The sequence below is a fragment of the Pezoporus wallicus genome, unplaced genomic scaffold, assembly GCF_028554395.1.
Source record: "Pezoporus wallicus isolate ANWC-B61680 ecotype Strahan unplaced genomic scaffold, APGP_CSIRO_Pwel_v1 contig_2439, whole genome shotgun sequence".
In the NCBI taxonomy this organism is placed as follows: domain Eukaryota; kingdom Metazoa; phylum Chordata; class Aves; order Psittaciformes; family Psittacidae; genus Pezoporus; species Pezoporus wallicus.
In genome coordinates, this window is record NW_026638501.1 from 2,773,163 (window position 1) to 2,788,018 (window position 14,856).

Below are 14,856 nucleotides of genomic sequence, written 5' to 3' on the forward strand. Positions count from 1 at the left end.
TGCTGCTTTGCCATGGACCACCATTTCTCTCAGGAAGGGATGCACGGACCAAACCAACCAGCACACCCAGCATGTGCAACAAATTTTTTGCTGTTTTAGTTTTTTGTTGTTGTTGTTGTTGTTTTGGGGTTTTGCTTTTTATGTAAAACACTGGCTTAGCTTTAGGAGTAACAGGATGTCAGTAAAAGATGGCACCTCCCTCTTTAAACAGCCACCCTAGAAATCTATCTGTGATGGACTTTTCTTATTTTAGAGCCCCATGAAGTGTTTGAAATTAGATGAAATGCTACAGCTCTGCAGCATTAACATATGAAAAGAAAGAAAAAAAAAATTAGACCAGGTTACCATTCCCAGTTCAGACAAAAAATTACCAAACTCAGCTCAGAAACCCCTGCGTATGGAGCCACTTAGACCTTCTACTTTTGTAGAAGAGTAGCTGTCAAGTAGACTTCAATCCAGTGAATTTGCCAACTTCATTTTCCTGACCAACTTGTAGTTTAAGCAGATCCTAATGGGACCACTACGTTTTCTAGCAGGCTGTACTTTCATGTGCAAGTTTCATATACATAAAGGACTATTTTAAAATGTTTGTTGCTGTCTGGGGCTTTTTTAAAGGCTGGATTATTACCTGGTTTCCATGCAGGTACCCAGATGAGACATAACCTGTCTGAGCACCTCACTGAGCTCACGCCAGGGTCAAATACACCTGTCATTCTCACACAACCAACAAACCAGTTATAAATGTGGCTGCCCTTGCCCCAACTCTTCCCCACTGCCTACCAGCATCCCAGAGGGATGACTTCATGGCAGGCAGCTTCACTACCCTCAGCACCAAACCAGCACTGGGGACACCATCTAGAATGATGCTTGATGGTCTTCAACCCATGGGTCTGTGTTTGTTGTCTCTGATACAAGACAGCTCCTATCCAGCTGCAGATCTATGGAAAGCCCCTTAAAATATGCCTGTAAGCTACATGTTCACAGGCTGTACACCACTTACATAAATCACTTGCATACAGAAACTATCCCTCAAGCTCAGGAAAGCATCATGGCAAAATGTACAGGGCTACCAGACACGTGAATTCCGGTACTTTACATCCAGCTTCATGAACCTGCATTTGGCATCTGGTGGGATTAGCTGTGCACCAGGAAAGAAAAATATATCTGTAATTAAAAGTTATCAAAAAGTCCTGAAAGCTGTACCACTTCTGACAAAAACTACCACATTAACCAAAGAGCAAAGATGATGAACAGCCAGAGCATCATATGCTGGAGAACTTCTAAGTTGGCACCTCAGCACATCATTAAAGCATGGAGCTCACATCTCCTAACATCTGTAAGGGAAGGTTTTGGTTTTACCTGTAAAAGAAGAAAGCACTTAATCACCATCTAACCTGATGTAAAGACAGCTGCTATACAATGCAGGAGAGCAGCAGGGTGGATGGGGATTGATCAAAACACAATTTTACATCAGAGGCACTCTGGGACTCCTTTTATGCAAAAGCAAACTTTCTATATAAAAAAGGCCCTTTTGTACAGGAAGACTTAATTGCTCAGAAAACTTACGTCTCTTACCCTCAGAGATCACCACAGTATATTCTTATAAGTCCACTACTGGGGAAAAAAAATAACTAAAAAAGATATTTCCAGGTACCCATGTTCCTTCCCAGCTGCATGTTGGGAAAAGCAAGGTGTGTAATCATGTGTCAACAGCTGAAAATCTTGGGCAGCCCATACATTCAATGAAATCTTACCCCTGTGAGCTGTATGGAAAATGATAATGAAGTTGCCTGTTTTGCTGGAAAAACAGATATATTCCATTGTATCTCTGATTACGCTTAAAAACTGAAAGCCCCAATTAGGTAATTTTTTCCCTGATGGAGGGTCCCATAATAGCTGTGCCTAATAAGTACTGTCTTACCAATGAAAAAGAAATAAAAAAAGAAGATGAGAACATTTGCCTACAATTCACATTCTGCCATCACTGGACACGACAGAAGCCTTCCTTACGCATAAACTAGACTTATTCCCTTAGTCTCACTGACTTGATGGGACTATTATAAACCAAAGAACTACTTAAGAACATCAGCACTGACCCCATGAGTCAATTACCAGACCTTCTCTGGTTTGTTGTTTGTGAATGTTTGTGGGATTTTGTTTCTTACTGACAGAAATTTAAGCATCTTTAAAGTTCTAGCTAAAAGATAAGAGTATCGATATACAGAGCTAGATATGTGTATGCATCACTTGATATGCCAACAGGGAGGTGCTGAAGTGTGCAAAGCTTGGCTCAGAGGTTAAGTCTTGGGATAACTGGGGCCTGATTCTGCAATATATGATAATATCCCTTCATATATATCATATTCTCACTCCTATGTATTTGTGTTATCTTCTGAGATTGTAACTCCCTACACCAAAAAAATAAAAAAGCCCCAGTCCCCAAAACACATTGCACAGCTATCTCACTGTCACATCTATTATTCAAGAAAGGTCTCATTGAATAAATGTCTGTACAGAGGCTCTAAACAAATTTCATTTCTGAACACCACTGTCTGAAGCCCAGCGGGCCATTTTGCCAAGATAAGATCGCACATTTAATCAAATGCTTCAAAAAAGAAATACACACCAAGTTTGCTTAATAACGTCAAATAATAAAAGTGCAGCACTGGCAGCATACTAATTTTTAGTGCTCTTTCTTCTTTGAGGGTTGTCTCAATAGTCAAGGTCAACCGTACATGGGATTTCTTCTAATTAGGGCTTCTGGTAAAGGCTAAACCTGCTTACTCTCACCACTTAGCCATGCTTTTCCTTAAAATGAAGACATCTCTCTCATTTTAAATTAAATCACTGCAGTATCCCACCCAAGCGTGATAGACAAAACCACGTAATTCTGCTAATTCAATAGGGAATGTAAATGAAAGACAACAAAACCCGTATCTTTACGGTCAACAAGGAATCACCTGCACAAATGTCCATGGCATAAAAGGAAAAGTGATTTACAGAGAAAAAATCTCAAACATGACTATCTCCTTGGTGTCTGGCAATAGCTCCTACTGCAGCCCAGCAGAGAACTATTTGACTAGAAATTAGGAGTAGACTTGGCACCCCTAGGTCAACATACACTTTGCCATTTGCTTTACTGCAGTAATAAGAGGAGAAAGCAGCTCAAAAAAACCCTGCATTATGTTACTACAGCTGCAAAATACATCTATATTACCACAGACCAGACTTCCATGATATTCTTCACTAACAACTTACCTATTACTTTGGCTATAAATTTTTATTTATCTATTTATTTAACTTGCAGCTTTACGACAATGACTACTGCTGGAATAGGCTTTGCCCCCAAATTATACGAACTTGGGAGGAATCCTGGACCCTTGCTGTGCTCAAGTCCACAGCTTGAAAAGGGTCAAACAAAAGGTGGCATCCTAACCCTTAGAGCCTGGCCCATGGGTTATGCTGATCTGCCCTTCACGCTCATGGGGTGAGAGAGCAGTCAAGTGTAAAGGCATTGAAGAAGACATCCCCCCATCTGCTGTTCCCAAAGCTGGAAGATACAAACAGCAAGACAGCTCTTAGATACATTTCCCACCAAATCCTGTTCTACCTGCTGCAAACATCCCTAACAGACACTGCAGAGGTCCAAATTCTCCCCTTGAATGGAAAGACTGTAACTTCTCAGTTTAGGCTGACATAAACAACTCCTTAAGTCTACTGGCCAACGTTGTTCTACAGGTGCTTGAGTTTTACGCAACCCAGCCCCACTGCAAACACAGGCTGCCCAGGTGGGTATATGTTCATGAGCTCAATGATATGTGCCTGTATTTCTCACCAAAAGAAGGACACTTGCATAGGTATAATTTCCTACAATTTCAGCCTTCCTTTGGAAAATTATCAATGTTATACTGCGAAGCGCTCCCCACTCCCACAACTGAAATTGCATCACACCGTCTTTAGCAACAAGACTTGTTCAAAATTGGTGACCTACTTAAGGAGATCTATAAAGTACATTATGATTGTAATTGTGGATTGCTTGTCAAAAGGTCAAAAGTTATCACTCTATGCAGCATAATCCCTTTATTTCAAATACCTATCAGGATGAGTTTTACACAAGGAGACACACATCATTTTGGAGCTATACCAGATGAAGCAGCAATTGCAATATTACTGTCCTTCTTAAAAATGAGATAATCCAAAATGACATTTTCTCAAAGAAGTCTGTGCAAATTGCAAGTGTGGGAGTTGCAAGTGCAGTTGTCGCATCATAATTTCCCTCAGAAGGAAGTGGGCTATATACACCACATTTCCAAATGATTAGAGGCCTTGATTGCAATATCCTAAATCCAAAGAAGTAACATTTTAGATCACACACACAGTTCCGACAAAGTTGAGCTGAGTTGCAGTGTCCAATATAGCAGTCTGTGGTGTGCTGGAAACAAGAACGGCTGTTCTCTGGATATGACATCTACTACAGGAATGCAGACCAGTTTTCTGTACCTCCAGATAGCCTTAATATAAAAAGTGATCCAGGACAGTATCCAAAAGACTTTTGTTACTGTGGAGGAAAGGGGCGGGAGGGGATAGAACACAAATGACAAAAAAAACCACAAAAAAACAAACAAATCCAAAAGATGCAAAAGAACACAGAGACAAAAGTGGCCAAGAAGGATTCACATTACACAGTAGATATTTCTTGATACAAAACCTGCAGCATACATTTTGATGGGAAAAAAAAAAAAGAAAAAGGCAACAAAAAAAAAAACAACAAAAACCTGTCCTCTTTCAAGTGTGTGATGGGAATTTGAACCGTTTGGAAAGGATGATGTGTCCTTCAATAACACATACACAAGGGCAGCATGAAAGAAAAGGAGTTAACATGACCCCTGAAATTCCCCTCAACTCTCTCCAGAGGTGAAACCTATTCAAGGGGATACCATGACAAGTGCTTTTTTTTTTGTCCTTTCCTCCAGCAGTCAAGAAAAAAAAAAAAAAAAGAAGAAAGAAGGGAGGAAAGGTGAAAGGGAAAAGAAAAAAGAAAAAAAGAAAGGAAAAAAGGAGGAAAAGAAAAACCAAAAACCACAGAGAGCTACTGAAAATCCCTTTAGAGAGTCAGCTGTCACTGGAATGCATTTGAGTATTCAGGGTACCCACCCATGCAGAACATCAAAAACTGGGCTTGCGTCCCTCCCCTATTCTCACGAGCTTACGCCAAGACTTGGTTTATGACACAGCAGTGAATGGCAAGGCAGCGCAGTGCCTCTGCAGGATTTGTAAACAGCAAGACTCACCGATCAAACAGAACCGCGGTGTTGCTGCCGCTTAATACTTCCCTTTTCTTCTGGTGTCCTCCCAACACAACATACCGCTTATGTTAAAAACAAACAAACAACAAACAAAAACCCCAAACAAACAAAAAAAACACAACAGTTAACAGCTTGGCAGCTCATTCACCATCTAAGACCAGTCCAAAGTTAGCTAGCATACTTAGCTCTAACATACCCTTGTCCTTGCTTGAAGGAAAATGCTGACATCCCCAAGAAAGCCCCAAACAGCAATTCTACAATACAATGACACTTCTCTTCTGCACTGGTAGGGCAGTGAAAAAAACTTTCATTAGCAGGCTTGGGATCAGCAACTTCATAATGGGAACAGGCTGCTACAACAAATAAGCAAGGATCAGCATCAACTCTGATAAAATGTGTGGAAGCTCATTATATCTGAAAATGTAACTGTTTTATTTTGGTGTCAGACTACTAACTGAGCAGTAGGTCAGTTAAAATTTTAAAATTCCAGGCTCATGCACAGGTATTTTGTTGCTACTGTCCATCACTGCACCTACATGTCAAGAACTCGAAAAACAATCAGAAAAATCAATTGGGAGAGAAGTTTTTCCAGCAACAAAAATAAAAATAATCTGTGCATCAGCAGCATGATTTCACAAAACCTGTGTATGTGCACACACAGAGATGCAGGTACATGTGTTTTGGGTATAGGTGCAATTCTTAAATACATCTTTTTCACTTCAAGTATGACCAAAAAAAATCAGATCTGCATTTTTTCCCCAAATCTTGATATTTATAAGTCTGTATATGTGTCTATAATATAGTAAATGGATGAGCTAAGACTGCATTGCTCAGAATGTTTCTATCCCTCTAATTTTAAACAGTGCCCATTCACGCAATGTCCTCACCTCTGTAATTACATTCTTGGTTCCCACAGTGTGGGAAAGGGGCTTATTGTAAAAACTAATATGCATTGTATGTAATGTCTGTTACAAGCAAACTACTTGTTGTTGGTATAAAACCACTCAGAGTCTTATCTGAAAGCGCCAGGTTAAAACCAGACCTCTTTTCAGAGCAGTGCTGTTCAGCGCCAACACCTTTGCACAGGATTTTATAGTAGGGCAATTTGTGATTACATTTTGAGCACCACTTCTACAGAAGTGCAGAGTCCTATTTCACTTTGTTTTAACTTTGCATTGTTGTAAGGAAACATTCATGTTGATCCTTTGTATTTATGATATTTCCCTGTATGTTTTAGAAATGCATAGCTCCGCTGCAAAGTTCAAAATTGATGATCTTACCTGGTATAAATCAATGCAATTGCAATCAAGTCAGCAAAGCCATTACAATTAATATGATCCAACCTACACAAAATATTGTGCAAAATATTTCAAAGCTGTTCCCTGTCAGCTATCTAATGCAAAGAACCTGAGCTGTGCTTCAGACTGCTGAAGCAATTACATTTGTAACCAGTGAAATAATTCCTGTGTAATTACTCACATGCTGAATAAGGTACTTTAAAAAAAATAAAAAATCCTGGTAGTGTGAGGCCATATATCAATGGATGCTGTGTAAAAGTACTGTGAGGCATTGAAATGAAATATATAACTTCATATTGCCTAATTAGGACAGATTCCAAACTCTTATTTGCTTTCTTTAGAATCCGTATCTATTTCATGATTCTTGAAACTGAAAGTGGTCAAGTCTCAAATGGAAGTGTCTTGATTTTAATTTTTGACTGTTTTCATAAGCAGATTTTAGAAGTTTTTACAGATTTCAAGACTTCCGCAGCATACACAGCTTTGTTCAGCCTGAAATGTCACTTCCGGCAAAGATATAACAACACAATTAGTAGAAACATGATGCTGAAGTGGGGAAACGTTTCTGAAATGAAAAGATGCCACATCTGAGATTCTGAAGCATCTTTTGAGACCACATCTGAGATTCTTGAGCATCTTTCCCTCACAGGGAAGCCAAGAGAAGTGCCCAACTGACTACAGCAGGAACCCCACTGCAAACTCATTGATACCTCCCTTGGATGGGAGTAGGCCTGAAGAAGTAGAGATTAAAAGTGTAAAAAGGGAAGAAAAAATATAGAAAAAAAAAGCCATTTAAAAAATGGTTTGGTCCTCATTTCTCTCCCAGAGTAAAAAGATGTTTCAGACAGGCTAGGAAAAAATCCCACATTGAGCACTGCTTAGTAAGTAAAACAGTGGGCCAGAACACAATTAAAATAAAGTCTTTATTGAATGAAAGGACTAGTTACCTTGCTACAGATACAGATGCTTGTTGCAATAACTGGTAAACACAAAATCAGAAGGCTCTCTGAAAAGACTGCTTAAGTAAAAGTTAGTGTTGAAATGAACACTCAGCTTGCACACAGGAGACATACGCATTTTGGACTACGCTGTAGAGATTATCTAATGAGGAACGTAAAGCAAGCATTACACCGCAAACTCAGAGGCTAAAAACAGGCAATGTGATAACATCTTAGATAGAATCACATCACAGGTTTGAGTAGGAGGTGGTTTCCTTGCCATTAAAGTAGCCAAGAATTAAAAGCAGATGCTCAAAAGCAAACTCCTCCTTCTATCTGCTTCAGCAGCCTTCTCTGGGAGCTTCCACTGCCTGCAGGCACCAGGATGAGATCAGGAAGTGCTGGAGCACCTCAGGACCTTCAAAAATAAGGACATATTCACACGCATCCCGATAAGGGATTAAAGAGACTGATATTAAGTGATGGTGTGGATCGTGACAAAGATTTGCCAAGGCAGACATGATTCTGGGAGATGACACAGTCCCAGGTAAGCATGCCACACTGCCTTGCCTGAGACAGTGACATTCCTACAAATACCCCGGGGCAGAGTGAACTATTACAAATTACACATTTTCTAGCTCTCCATCCTAACTATCTACAGATAGTTACTAACTATCTACAGATAGCACAGGCTGAAGTGTGTACATACACTTGAAATTTGGCATCATGGTGCATTTCTAGTATTCACATCTGAGCAGGAGGACGTCTATTGAACAAGAAAGGGACCAGCAGGAATGAACTGCAAGTCTGCATGAACTACAGAAAACATCTCTCTTTAAAACTTCAATGCTCACCAAGTACATCTCACCCCAATAAGCAGCCTATCATCAAATGTGGTAGGAAAACATGTTTAATTTCGCAGGGCTCTCCTGGTGTCTCAATATTGTCCCAAGCAATATATCAATATTGTCATGCCTGCTTTTAGATCATGAATGCTCCAAAATAATAATTCTTTAGCTGTTCTTCCAAACATCTCATGATATACAAGAATGCTCTAAGGAATACGAAGTTCTGTCAAAATCCCTCCGAACACAGCCTTAGGCTGTTTCCACATCCACCACATAACATAATGAAAAAAAAAACCCAAAAAGTATAAGAAGCCTTGTGCCCATCCTCCATGTTTTAGCTTTTCCCTGATCCATTCTTGCTCCCTGAATTCCATCTCTTTCAGCAATCTTCAGCCCATCCTTTACAGCATGTGATGCATGAAGTAGTTTCCTAGTCAATCTACACCAGTCCCAACACTATTAGTATTAAAATCTGTAATAATAAATCAGCCATTCCCACAGCTTCTCCTCTTACAATGACTTCACCCTCCTGTGTGCATCTCATTTACTGGTGTTGATGATGCATACGCTCATGCTCTGAATGCGAAAACCCTGATGGCAGCATCACACCCTCCAACTGACTGTTGACCAAAGCTAAAGGTCATGCATATTCCTCTCCAGTCCTGGAGGATCATTTGGTCTACCTGCCTCTTAATATTTATTTGTTTTTATAACAACCCTGCAGTACTAGGTGTCACGCAGGCATCCAGCTCATCAGCCAGCCAGCTCAATGCATGTGCCTACATCTTCACCTACAAAACCTGCTTGCATTGCTCTCCCAGTCAGCACAGGGCACCGGCGTCATTTTCACACCAGCAGACAGGACAATTTGTTTTCTACTGCAGGAGGAAAAAGTCTCTTCTGCAGTTAACACTAGGATAGGCAAGCTGAGCACCTCCACCACATCACAGTCTCCAAGGCGTCCCAACCTGTGGGACATGTGGTTGAGCACCAGCTGCAGCAAACAAAGGAGGAGAATCAACCCAGCAGGCACCCAGGAAGAAATTTCCTAGGCTGAAACAAGCTGTTCCACTGTCTCTGGAAGGCACCAAGAAACCAAAAGCCAGCTCCTGTTTTTGTCACAAACTATTGAGGCAAAGACTTGCTAGCCTTAAACTTAATAAATACCATTAAAATCGCATTGCCCCACAAAACAGGACTAGGTGTTCTCACTGTCATCAATCTGCAGTGCCATTTAGCTTGCTCTGGAATTAAATGCAAAATTAAACATACCTTCTCCTTACAGGCCCCAGAAGAAATGAGAGAAGTTATATTTTATTGAATAATAAAAATCACACAGAACTCACAGGGCAACATTAGCTTTATAGATACTTCAGTCTTTTGGAAACTGGTACACCAGAAAACTTTATCCACTTTATGTTTTGCTAGCATGTAACAAGACAACAGTCACTTCATAGTAAACCAAGCCTAAAAAGGGAAATAGTACTCTTGATGTGCTGGAAAAAGAGCAGCCTCAACCACAACAAGGGGACTACAAGCAGTTGTTTTACCTTTAGAAAAAAAAAAACAAACAGCTTTACAGTGGAGCCCCAATCTGAACTTTGTTACACAGCATTAGCACAGGTGAGCAGATTTTCTCCCTTCCCAGTCTGGTACACTTAAGTGACAACTGCAAAGTTTTTGACAGCTGCCCATTTTAACCTGCAACACCTGGTTTATCCCCATAAAAAACTCAATGGAAGGATTTTTCCTAATGAATGCACAGTAGAAGCCTGTTCATATCTCAAACCCCTGGCAACGATGATAAATGAGCTCTGCACAGCACATGCTACTACTCCATACCAAGCAGGAAGCATTGGCTGCGCTCTTTAAGAGATGGCATTCCACAACAAAAATGGAATTTATTTATTTTTTTTACTCCATCAAAGATTTGAAGGGAAAGGGGAAGGGAGGGAAGGGGGGGGGGGGGGGGGGGCTAGCTTTGAAAATCCAGTGCTCTGGAATAATCAATCAGTGGTGTAATACAGAAAAAAAAAAAAAAAAAAAAACACCAAAAGACTGCAACTAGCAGACTACCTCTCTGCCTTATATCCAGACACAGATGGCATTTTCATCCTTTTTAATTTCTGCATCTCATCTTCCTCCTAAGCAGCTAGCTGCCTATAACCAGGACTGAGGGAGTGGAAATGCTAATGACCCCTAATAAGTGATCTAAATACAAGGAAAGTAAACACAATAGACATGGGCTGGTTTGGCTGAAGTGATGGATGTTACAGTGACAGACAACAATCCGTTGCTTTTCACCTTATACAAGTTGTTTTAACTACCGCAGAGAAGAATTACATGCCTATCTGGAAAGGGAGAGCAAAAGAGGCACCTTTCCTACATTGCCACCCCTCTCACAAAACTAAACATCTGCCTGTTTATAGGGTAAAGGGGGGGGGGGGGCTATGTTGTTTCTATGGACAACCCTAGACACCCAATTGCTGATCAAACTCAGCCCTTTAAGGCAATTCCCCAGATACCCAAGGCACTGTACCTACATCTTCATTAGCAATAAAGGGCACCAGCTTGAGGTAGACTGTAGACTGGGAAACAGAAAAGGACTGTTTTCTAGCTCATGGCAGGGAACAATCATCAGCCTCACAACCATACTTCCAAGTTAAACAGTCAAAAGATGATTGTGAGGGGAACAAAAATAAATTATTAACCAAGCAAATAAACCAAGAGTTTATGGGGGGAAAAAAAAAAAAGGCATTAAAAAAAAAAAGGCAATTTTCTTACTCCAGCCATAAACACCAGCCCTCTTGCTCAAAAATCCTTCTGATGAATGCCAGCCCTATACTGTCGGAGCTGGCAATGCAATCTCACAGTCAGGAGGTGGGAAGCACTGACATCTCTAGCATTCTATCTACCTGGACCGTACATTTTGCTCTCTGGCTTCAAGAGAAACAGAAGCTTGCACCTACCTGTAAACCAGGGCCACTGGTCTGGATATAGACTTCTGCCTTACCACCCCATATCCACACCTCCCACCCCTAGCTCAGCAACATCCCCACCCATGCATGCCCCCTGCTCATTCACTGCCTCCTGCTATCCAGGAAAACAAGCATTTACCTCTCAAGGTTCCCTTCAGCAATTAAATAGAAACGTAGATACATGAAGGGGCGAGAGACACATGAAACTCTGGAATTTCTCAGTGTAACACTAGCAAATTCACCGGTCCAATGTGGTGCCTTTCACAGAGAAGCAGAAGGGAGAAGAAGAAGAAAACCTACCAGATCTCCTCCATCTACCCACTGTATTCACCACCCTAGTTGTCCACGGCCAAATCCAGCTTGAGCCTACAAGGCATTTCTTAACTAGAAGCACACCCCATGTCCTCACTGTCTTCCCAGCATCCAGACCCAGAGAGATGTTCCCCCGTTACCTGAAGGATCCAGCCCCACCCCCCCACCCCCACCCCCCCCCCCGAAGGCAAAACTATCCTTATTATGAAATAATTCAATCCAAGCGTGCACCCAGGGCAGCTGGCATCCTTCAGCCCAATGCAACCGGGCAAGGGTGCAACTGACGGCCAGGCAATGGCTGGTGAGCATCCATCCGTTGGGTGGTTAGTTACCTTTAGTCACCTCCGGCTCCTGAGATGCAAGTCTCCATCAGTTCCTCAACAACCTGCAGCAGGGAGCTGCTGCCACAATCCAGCCATTAAAACCAGGGGTGGGGGTAGGAAGCAGACCTGACCACAGTACCAAAGCCCCCAACCAGGAGGAAAAGGGGGGATGAGAAGCAAGGAACGTCCCTCAAGGAAGGAAAAAAAAAAAAAAGAAAAGAAAAAAAAAAGGAAGAAGAGAAAGTCTCTCCTTTTCTGCCGTGTTCTTCTGCTACACAGGCTTCCTCCCGGAGGACGGAGGGTGTGTGGAGATGGGGGGAGGCGATCGCTCCCTTCTCTCCCCCGTCGCCGCCGACCCTTCTGGACCGAAGCCCGGCTCCGATTTACCTCCTCCAGGTGGGCAACTTCAGAGCAAGGTGATGTGTCCAGAGCCGGCACCACCGGCCAGGCGATTCGTATGCGGCAGAGTCATTGCCTCTGCTTTTTTTGCTGCTGCTGCTGCTGCCGCTGCTGGAGAAGAACAGCCGCTGCCGAAGAGACCACCGAAAAAAAAAATAAAAAAAAAAAAAAAGGGAGAGAAATCTTCCACCATCCCCCTTTTTCTCTTCCCCCTCCAGCACCAGCCGCTCTTTGCATCCGCTCCCCTGCCCGCGGCCCCTCGCTCCACCGGGGCTGGGGGACACAAAGGCGCCCGCGCAAACGGAGGCGGGTGGTCCTCAGCCCCCCGCGTTCCGCCGGCACCCCAGATCTTTCCTCCTCTTCTTCCTCCTCCTTCTCCCGCTGCGGAGACCGCCAGCCCCGGCGCGGCTCGGCGCGGACAGGCGGGCGGGGGGCGGCTCCGCCGGCGCGCCCCGCGCGGTGCCTAACGGGCACGGGGGGGGCCCATGGCCGCGGGCGGGAGGCCCCGCCGGCACGGCTTGGTTCAGCTCTGCACAGCGCACGCACACACACGCACCGCACACGTACAAACACGGGGAGTGGGCTCCGAGGCGGCGGGACCCGCAGCACCAGCGTCCCCCGCAGGGCTGGGCCGGCAGCGGGAATGGGGACCCGGGGAGGAGGACGAGGAGGAGGAAGCAGCGGCGGGAAGCTCAGCGATGCTGCCCTGCCCGGAGGCGACTGCACGGAGCCGGGCGAGCGACGAGCCGAGAGGCGGGGGAGCGGCGAGGGCCCGGATCTGAGTTGCGCGGACGCGGGCTCCACCTAGCAGCCAGACGGCCGGCACGGCACGGCACGGCTCCGCACCACCGGGGGCTACCGCCGAGCTGCGCTCCGCTGCGCTGTGCTACCAGCACGGCACGCTCTTCCCGCAAGCTATCTACTGCCCCTACACCTACTCCCAAAAGTAACTGCCATCGCCCAGTTGGCCACTCTACCAGTTGCTCCCCTCCCAGACAGCCAATCGTAGTCTGCCTACCAGGCATGGAACCATTCCATGCTAGATTCCCTGCCTCCTGATTGGCCACTTAGACTTTTGGCCACAGCCGAAGAGCCAATCGCAGCCTGTCTTTCCAGCAAAGAACCATCACCTGCTGGTTTCCCCACCTCCCAATTGGCTGCTCTGCCTATTGCTCTCCCAACACACACACACACCCCACACCCCCCCCCCCCAAAAGCCAATCACAGCCTGTCTTCCTGGCACAGAACCATTCCCCACCTTCTAGATGGCCCCTCAGCCTTTTGTTGCCAGCCAAGCAGTCAGTCATAGAATCATAGAATAGTTTGGGTTGGAAAAGACCTGCAAAGCTCATCTAGTTCAACCCCCCTTCAAAGAGCAGGGATATTTTCAACTAGATCAGGTTGCTCAGAACCACATCGTCTTGAATGTCTCCAGGGATGGCACATCCACCACCTCTCTGAGCAACCTGTGCCAGTGTTGTACCACCCTCACTGTAAAACATTTCTTCCTCACATCCAGCCTCATCTCCCCTCTTTTAGTTTAACACCACTGCCCCTCATTCTATTGAGGGGTAAAACAGGCCCTGCTAAAAAGTCTCTCCCCAGCTTTCATTTAGGCCCCTTTTAAGTACTGAAAGGCTGCAGTAAGGTCTTCCTGGAGTCTCCATCAGGCTGAACAACACCAACTCTCTTCAGCCTTTCCTCACAGGAGAGTTGCTCCAGCCCTCTGATCACTTTTGTGGCCCTCAGCAGCCTACCTGCTGATCACAGACCCTCTTCCTGCTCAGGGCAGCCCCACAGCAAACTGGGGCCAGGGGAACACCCGCTGACCCTGCCTTAGGGCTCCCAGGAGGTAGAATACACAAATCCCCTGATCTCTGGAGAAAAAACGACACCCAGGTCAGAGGACAAGAAGTCTACCTTTGTTTTAAGGTTTGTTACCTTAAATGCTCACAAGTGACCTCTGAAAATAATGGTGCTTGACTGGAACATTGGACCACATTGGTTTTAGTTTTGGAGAGAAGGACCTAAACCAACCAAACTCTTTTAACAATAAAGGACAAAAAAATGAGCCAAAAAGTTTTCTAATTGCCTGAGTGCTGACACATACAACACGCCATACCTTAACCCAGTAACCCAACCTACCTGGGGGAACACTGCTGCACTCCTGGCTTTAAACATAAGAAAACTATGGCCAAGAGAGCTGGAAGGGCCCAAATAACACCACTAAGTCCACCCCAATAGAAGATCCACTCCATTTATTATCCTGACCATCCATTTCTTTAACAAGCCCTTGAGGATATCCAAAGACAGAGACCTTACAAGACTGTCCAGTTCAGCAGGATAAAGGAATTAATTAATTTTGTTTGTTAAGTCAGACCATGAGTCAGGAAGATGCTGACATGTGTTCCCAGCTGCATCACTAGTTAGACAGGCATAGAAATGTGTATTTTA

The 14,856-nt window shown here is 44.0% G+C and overlaps 1 long non-coding RNA gene across 1 annotated transcript in view; it reads right to left on the minus strand.

Annotated features, from left to right (window-relative positions):
- LOC130600069 (uncharacterized) overlaps positions 1–12,909 on the minus strand; it is a 176,111-nt gene extending 163,202 nt beyond the window's left edge. The window contains exon 1 of the long non-coding RNA XR_008972360.1: positions 12,013–12,909. This is a non-coding gene — a long non-coding RNA (uncharacterized LOC130600069). The remainder of the gene's footprint in view (positions 1–12,012) is intronic.
- Positions 12,910–14,856: the final 1,947 nt, after the last annotated feature.